General features: G+C 52.7%; 1 protein-coding gene across 1 annotated transcript in view; it reads right to left on the bottom strand.

Annotated features, from left to right (window-relative positions):
• Nucleotides 1-5721: 5721 nt before the first annotated feature.
• UMODL1 (uromodulin like 1) overlaps nt 5722-8336 on the bottom strand; it is a 54411-nt gene continuing 51796 nt past the window's right edge. The window contains exon 22 of the mRNA XM_006754362.2: nt 5722-6788. The gene's annotated coding sequence lies outside the window, so the exon portion shown is untranslated. The remainder of the gene's footprint in view (nt 6789-8336) is intronic.

The raw sequence follows: 8336 nt of genomic DNA, 5'->3' as shown, positions 1-8336 counted from the left end.
TGCAACCAGCCCACAGTGCCTGCTGCTCTCTGTCCAGGCCCATGGTGGGTCAGAAGGAATCGGAGGCGGGGGAAGGGCGGGATTTGGAATGAGTGTCTGTTCCCTGTAGGCCAGTCAGGGGCTCAGACCCTTAGACTCATTGTAAGTTATCACTGCCAACACAAGAACAAAGCGTGTGACCTGCCATGTGGAGCGTGACGTCATTCAAGATGCTAGTCTTGGAGTCCAGCCAACCTCAGAGCATTGGAGCCGAGCACGGCCAGCCCTGCGAGAGGGCAGCCAGCCTGGGCCTCTCTCAGAGAGCCTGGCTTTGCAATCCTTGGGCACCAACTTTGTGAAAAGGAAACCTGAACGTGGTGAGTCCAGGCTGTAGGCAAGGAAGCCTGCTGGACAGTGTTCTCCCAGACCAGGGAGCTGGGCGTGGCCTTGGGAGGCCGGCCTGGGTGCCAGTGACCACAGCCCCTTGTTGGGCTTCAAAAATTGTGACGTAGGGACAGGCACCTGCGGAGAGAGGAGAGCCACAGCTCACCGGGCACCGTGCAGGTTTTCCGTCTGGTCCGTTGCGCTTCGCATCAAACCTGGGCAAACGCATTAAACCACGTCCGCCTGAGGCTGTTTCTGCCCCGCGCCAAAACGCGCGTGTCACCATGGTTACTCCATGTTTGTTTTTGCTGAGCTGGTGGCAATTGCGGCTGCTCTTAAAAGAAGATGTATAAACACTCGGAGAGAGTGTGAATGTGATGCAGCCTAAATGCCTGAGCACGCTCCCTGCTGGACCGGAGTCAAGGACACGGAGCTGAGCCCCGCCCCGCGCCCAGCTCCACCTGGGTCTCAGGGTGACTTCCAGGCTCTGCAAGGCCATCTGAGCTGGAGGCAGGGCGGGGCCGGCCTCCCAGCTGCACTGAGGACCCACGGGCACCCTCAGACACTCGCTCCCTCCCACAGGTCCCTGTGTAGTGAACGGTTAACTCAGCCGGGTTGGGCTGTCCAAACCCTGCACCTTCCCAGAAAGCACTGGATCTCGATGGGAATGTCCCACCTGGAAGAGCATCTCCGCACACCTGGGCCCTGACTGATAGTCCTGCCCAGCAGGTGTCCGTCGGGGGCCCCGATGTCCCAGGAGGCTGCTGGGCACTGAAAACACCCTCACAGCTACTGACAATTTCATGCAATTATGGAGGATAATTGTTAAGAGACAATTTATTTTTCTTAAGTAAATTCAGCTCATGAGTCTTTATGTGTGTTTTTCATCCATCTGGGAACTTTTAACCATCTTTCCAGGGCACATCTGGAGTTTGATGAACTCCAGTGGTGGAAACCCTGGTCACCAGTCCATCCTCTTCACTGAAGATCCTTGCGCATGAATTTAAACTGTGTTTCCAAACTTTATGCCTTTGCTTTTCTTCGGCAAGCGCCTCGGCGGGGCGGCACCTGCACTTTAAAGAACTCCAGCGACACGGGTGACAGGACGTAGGAGCGCGCAGCCCTCGGCTCTAGGGCACAATCCACTGACACATTTCGATTGTTTCTCCTCCGTCTTTCAGCCTGGACCCAACAGCCCATGAGGAGCGGCACATTTTAAACTGGAGCCAGCTCTCCTGAGGGATAAATTCTGAAAAGCTGCGGAGCCCCTGACCCGCCTTCCTCCCCCAACCTCGTGGACACTGGGAAACAGAGACAACCCCAAACCTGACAGGGGAGTGTGACTACGACGAGTTCGGCTGATCACCTGCGTCTGACTCTGAACATTGCTGGAGTGAAAAGGGGTTTCTCCCTGCAAAACAGCTTCCCCACCCCAAGCAGGAACAGGCCTGCCCTCTTGCTGTGGGGCGATTTGGGTCTGGATCTGGGACCTGGATGACATGTTCTGGATGGTTCTATCAGGCTGCTGATGAGACCTTTCATAAGAGTCGCCCTGACACTGGACTTTGTGTCCTATAGAGGAGCTGGTCTCCCAGGCCACCTTCCCGAGCTCAGGGGCCGAGCCAGGCAGCCCCAGGACCTGAAGGCCGAGAAGCCCAGGGCCAGAGGGGACCATGGACAAGCCCGAGGCAGTGACCTTGATCCTGAAACCACCTCCTCCCCAGCCTCCAGCTCATTCCTTTCCCACCAGGTGACAGGAGTCACCTGGCTGCAGGCCAGCAGGTGAGGGAGGCGCCGGGCAGAGAGCCCCCTTGCGTCATTCCACATCCAGCACCTGCCTCCTGTCCAGAGGGATGGCCTTGGGGATGGGGACATGACCCAGGAGGTGTCAATCGAGACAGTCACAGCCCCTTTGGTCCACAGCTGGAGACGCCACCTTTCTTCTGCTAGACAGGCATGAAGAAGCGTGTAGCCCTGATTACTGCTCACGGCTATTTGGGGACTAAGAGGGAACTTTTCCTTGAGGCTGAAACCATGGAAGGAGAGCAAAAGATGGACAAAACCAGGTCCCTGAGATCTGCAGGACCGAACCTCATCTGACGCGCACCCTGCCTGGGACTTGTCACTGACAATCGGCCAGAAATGTTCTTTGTTGCTTGTTAAAGCCTGTGGGCGTTGATGTCTCCATTACTCGTGGCCCGAGGCTCCCTAACCAATGCTAGGACCGTCTCCATTTTACAGGCAGGGAAACGGAGGCTCAGAGAGATTAAAGGCGCCATCTCTCCACATCGCCCTGACAATCAATCACACGCTACGCTGTGGGGTGCAAACTCTGAGCTTCCTCTGGTGTAAGGAACCCCCAGCGAAGTCCCGACTGCCAGTTTCTTTCCATCAGAGCGACTTTGGTGTCCAGTCTCCAAAGTGAGATCCGCAGTCCCTGATTAAGAGAATGACCCTCCCATCCAACCAAGACTCAACGCCCGGAGTCCTGGGGACCCCCAATGGGGCTGCGGTTCTCCTCCATGCCCTGCACACCTCCCTCCCTGCGAGACCATAGCTTCCAGCACTTATTGCCAAAAGATGCTGAAGTTGTGTCCAGGGCGGAAGCACTTCTGCTCTAAGACTACGCTTGCCTCCTCAACTGGCCAGATCTCCAGCTTTGCTCAGACCCTGAGAACCTGCTGCAGGAGCCACCACTGCCCCTCCCGGAGTCCTCACCCAGGGACACTGCCACACTCACGGAGACTGATTCTTGGCCAGGCTGCCCTTTTCCTCCCAGACACGGAGAGGGAGGGGAAGAAGGTGACTCCGTTTGGTGGGAAGCTGAGGGAGGGAGTGGCATCCACACCGGCTTTGCCCACTGGCCAGAGCATCCAACAACTCCTTGTTCTGAAGATGCCGGGTTTGTCCACCCTGAATGACCAATGTCAGTTTCTGAGCCGCTTCCAGGGCACCCAGGACCCCGCCCCCGCAGGACCCCAAATCCCTGTGGAATGATTTCACATTTCCCTTTGTTTGTTGGCAAGAAGCACAATCCGGCAAAAGAAAACAAGAAAAGCAGGGCTGTGGAGGCTGAGGAAACAGAGCGATCTCCTGCCCTGGTCTGCCCGCCATCTAGTGGTCAGAAAGGGGTGGTGCAGTCTGGGCCAGAGAAGGAGAGGACCACGCAGGTAACTCTCCATCAGACTCTCTGTCTCCCTCAAACCCGCCACCACAGGGGGGATCACAGCCTGGGCTCCTGGGCAGGGAAGGACTTGGGGCCCAGGTGGTGTCTGAACATGAGAACTACCCAGGACTCAGAACCTCAGCTGCCTGAGGCCAACCTGCCTTGGCGAGGGCCCGGGCTATCTCTCCACCTCTCAGAAGTACGCTGAGTTCTAAGGTCCTCAAAGGTCCTCCCCCCTTTCCCCCGTCCCTCACCAGTAAAACAACTACGTCTTCCCTGGAGGGGCAAGAGCCTAAACTAGGAGGAAGGAGATCTGTGTTTCCATTCTGAGCTGCTTGAAGCAGTAATTTAGACTTTCAGCCTCAGTTTGCTTATCTGTAAAATGGGATCAGCAACTTCTAACTCACAGGGTTAGTGTGACAACTAGATGAGTGAGGGGAGAACCTTGGTGGTCATGTTCCTTGTCCTCCCTGGGCCTGTGGCAGGAGGCGGAGTGGGGAGCACGCCTTCACAGCCACACGGGCGTGGCTTTCCTTCCAGCCCCTCCACTTTTACTAGCTGCTTGACTGTGGAAAAGTTGCATAATGTCTCCATTCCTCAACTGTAAAGTGAGAATAATTATACATGAAGGCTGGTAATGAGGATTCAGTAAGGCAATAGCTATAAAGTACATGCATAGCTCCTACAAAATCCCCTCCCCTCCACGAGCAGGAGGACCCAGAGCCCAAAGGTCTGTGAAGGGGTCTTCCAAGACCCCCAGCTCTGGCCTTACAGGTAGTGCACTGCACCACCCATGCATGGCATCTGCACTGAAGAGCAGGAGCCGTGAATAGTCTCTATGGGTGTCCAGGGCACCTGGATCTCTCCCTTCCTCCTTCTGTTTCAGATGCTATGGATTTAGTGCAGGGGTGGGCAAACTTTTTGACTCGAGGGCCACAATGGGTTCTTAAACTGGACCGGAGGGCCGGAACAAAAGCATGGATGGAGTGTTTGTGTGAACTAATATAAATTCAAAGTAAACATCATTACATAAAAGGGTATGGTCTTTTTTTAGTTTTAGTTTTAGTTTTATTCATTTCAAACTGGCTGGATCCGGCCTGCGGGCCGTAATTTGCCCACGGCTGATTTAGAGCCTTGAGCTCTGCCAGCAGAAAGAGTCTAGGTTAGAGATTTGAATTGCAAGCACTACGAGTGTATTCCTTCATAGCAGCCTGGACACAGCAGCGCCCCAGAACCCTCCTGTAGAAGTGGCGTGAGCACAGGAGCATGTGCAGGCCCACATGCACACACGTGCATTATTCTGCCTCTCTCCTTCCCTCCCTGGCCTCCCTGGCGGTGGTCTTCACAGGGACTTTCTCCAAGTGGATTTTGGGTTCCTAAGGGCAAGGACTCTACCACTTTCCTATCGTCTTCCTGGTATCACTATAAGAACTGGAGCTCAGTAAACATTGCTTTGTTGGATGGATGGATGGATGGATGGATGAGTGGGTGGGTAAAGGGATGGGTGATGGGTATGTGGATGGGTGTGTGGGTGGAGAGGAGGATGGTGAATGGTTGGGTGAGTAGATGGATGGACCAGGTCAGGGGTAGGTACCTCATAGCACACATGCATTTGTCCCTCTCAGCACTTGGCATGACCGTCATCATCGATGGATGTGAGTGTCTCTCTCTCCAACAAGACTATGTGCTCAATGGGGGCAAGGCTCAGTCTGCTCTCCCACAATTTCATCAGTAGCTCTGAGCCTGAGACCTGGAGCACGGTTTGTGCTCAGGAAATACTTGTTAAAGGAGAGACGGGTGACACTGTCCCTGGGGCAGGTGAAGGAAGGAGAGGGGAGACCAAATTCTCATTGTTAAGGAAAACACACATGAATACATGTAGACTCTTTCTTGAGATGCATGAAAACTGTAGAAGATTTCAAGATGGAGTTTTAAAATGCACTTCAGCTCTGAAATCCAAAAGCCGCACAGTCGTAGGGCTCAAAGCTGGGTTATTGCACGTTCATTGTCTCTCATTCAAGGACAGTATGCCATGGGTCCTGAGCTGGTATCGGAGCAAATGGACATGCTCAGGAAGAGCCAGAGACACGCTCCCGGTCGCCCCGGGCTGCCCAGCACAGCACTGGGCCCTCGCGATGCGAGCTGAGCAGCCGGCACAGGCACGTTTCAATGTCAGAAGCAATTTATTCTACTTGTTCGAAACTAGTTACCCACCACAGTGCACATCGTAACTCTTTACTGACTCTGAGAATATCCAATACATCAAAAATCCCACTTTTCCCAAATGTTTCTGTTAGTGGTAGTTCATTATAGTCAACAAAATTAATCTCATGAATTAAGATCTAAAGATCATGTTACAATTCCAAGTTCATCCAGGAAAAACACTATACATTCAGGTGTTAACTATCAAATACAGTTCAATTTGCTTTAAATAAAGTAACAAGCATTATCTGTTAGCGTGGTGTAAAGAAGAAAATTCTAAACTAAGCTATTTAGATTCTAGACTGATTTCCTCATGAATTCATGTTGTGACCTTAAGTAAATAGCTCCCCCATTTCTTCTCTGGTTTCCCATTGTGTAATGGTTAAAGGGTACCTCCCCTGTAGTAGGATTATATTGGAATGGCTGAGAAAATGGAAAAATATAAAAGAGTAATATATATTATGTTATTTCTACTTATTATAAAGATTTTCATATTAATAGAGTGTCTTTTGAGTCACCACTGTGTGAATAAAATAATATCCTGGTAATGCAGGAGGAAAGTTAAGAGCATGACGTCTACTAAACAATATATTTATTACTGACCTATTGTTAAAAAACTAACTTCAAGTGTATTGTCAAATATCTTTGAAAATTAGGAATATTACGTATTTGACAAAGAGTACCAGATAGCTGGCTGGCTGGATGAATGGAAAGATGGATGGATGAATGGATGGATGTCAAGGGGGAGCAAAACCAGGAAGGGCCACGTGGACAAAATTAGATGGTGAAGGGTCTGGGAGCTCCGGGGTTGTGGAGGTGACCGGGTGATGGCAGAGCTGTGTCCATGCCGGGTTTGAAGATCCCTGTGTCTGAGCTCCGGGCATCGCCAACTTCTCCATCAGCTCCTCTCACCGGCCTGCTTGTCTGGAACCTACAGGCCTCCTGGGGGCGGGCAGAGGTTATGTTTTCATCATCTCTGGGGCTCATCCAAGTGTGGGACAGAGTAGGCGTCCGTCAATGTTTGATGAATGAAGAACCGAGCTTGATTCACGGCGACCTGTATAGGAAAGGTCACCAGGGTCAGCCGCATGCAGCAAAGGAGAGGCTCATACAGGAAACCCGTGGAGTATGGGAGTGGAGGGTCACCAGCAGCCTGAGGACACGATTCCTTTGCTGGCTGAGAGTGAGGGGCTGTGCACCAATAAAAGGACAGCAACTCCCATGAAGCACAGAGGAATGGAACAGAGGTGCCTGTGGCCTGGCCGCTGTGAGTGAAGCCCCCCATGCCAGCGGCAGTTGTGCCTGGCGCACGTTCCCGAGCTGGACAACACATCCTCAGGGACCTTGTGTCTCTGTGGTATCTGTGGAGAACCCCCCTCGGACACAGGGCTCCTGTGCCAGGTCCCAATGTGGTGTGTGGAGAGGTGGTTGTTTGTTTACCGTTTTTCAAAGAGCTGAGGTTTGCAGAGACCGAACACTCGTTCTAGATGGTTTTCAGTTTGGATGACACAAGCCCCAGGAGAATATAAATGAATAGTAAAAATAAAACACTGCCCTGACCGGTTTGGCTCAGTGGATAGAGCGTCGGCCTGCAGACTGAAGGGTCCCAGGTTCGATTCCGGTCAAGGGCATGTACCTGGGTTGCGGGCACATCCCTGGTACAGGGTGTGCAGGAGGCAGCTGATCCGTGTTTCCCTCTCAAAGATGTTTCTAACCCTCTATCCCTTTCCATTCCTCTCTGTAAAAAATCAATGGAATATATTTAAAAGAAAAAAAGGAGACCTCGCTTTCTGAACATTAATTTTAAAAATAAATAAATAAAACACCACTTTCCCTTGGTGTTTTAATTTCAAGGAGGGGGCACCCAGCATGGCCGTGGCGCCTACACGCAGCTTTCCTGAGACATTTAGGACAAGCACTGGCCGGTTATCAGGATTCACACTTTACATATTAGGTGAAATCCATGGAAATCCTTTTGGAAGTCTCCCCAGGGGAGTGACTGGCCTAGCCCTCCCATCTGTCTGGGCTGTGAGGGTTCCAAGACCCTGGGTCACGGGTACACAGCTGTCAGGCGTCCTCGGAGCAGAGGGGGCAGGACAAGCTACACAGGATCTCTCTGGCGTCTCCTCGAACAGCTCCCCCATCTCTGGTGGAGACGAAGGGCCCTGGCAGGGCTGTGGGCCTGTGGGGCAGTGTGCTGTGATCCATGCACACTGATGGTCCTGATGGACATCTGGTCACACTTTGCCTCTGCTGTGTGACCTTGGGGAGTCCCTGGAGCTCCCTGGGACCGACTTCCTCATGCTCAGGATGTGGCCAGTATCTGTCACTCTGTGCTGAGTTGTCCTGAAGACCTGTTACCTCAAGAGAAGGAGGAGCCAAGCACAGGGGAGGCGGCCTTGGCTGGGGACGCTGCTGGCCCAGTGAGGAAATGGGGAGCAGGGGCCAGCCACTGTGGGGTGCATCCACACGACACTACCCAGACCGGGCACAGGATGGAACAGGGTCTTCATGGCCCAAACCTTGGGGGCCCACCCAGAGACTAAGGCACCCCACCATGGCAGGTCGTTTTCTATGATTAGAGTGTCAGGTGAACTGAAGTTGC

Source organism: Myotis davidii, unplaced genomic scaffold (genome assembly GCF_000327345.1).
Source record: "Myotis davidii unplaced genomic scaffold, ASM32734v1 scaffold512, whole genome shotgun sequence".
Taxonomy (NCBI): domain Eukaryota; kingdom Metazoa; phylum Chordata; class Mammalia; order Chiroptera; family Vespertilionidae; genus Myotis; species Myotis davidii.
The sequence above is the reverse complement of the archived record's forward strand: the minus strand, read 5'-3'. Positions and strand labels throughout refer to the sequence as shown.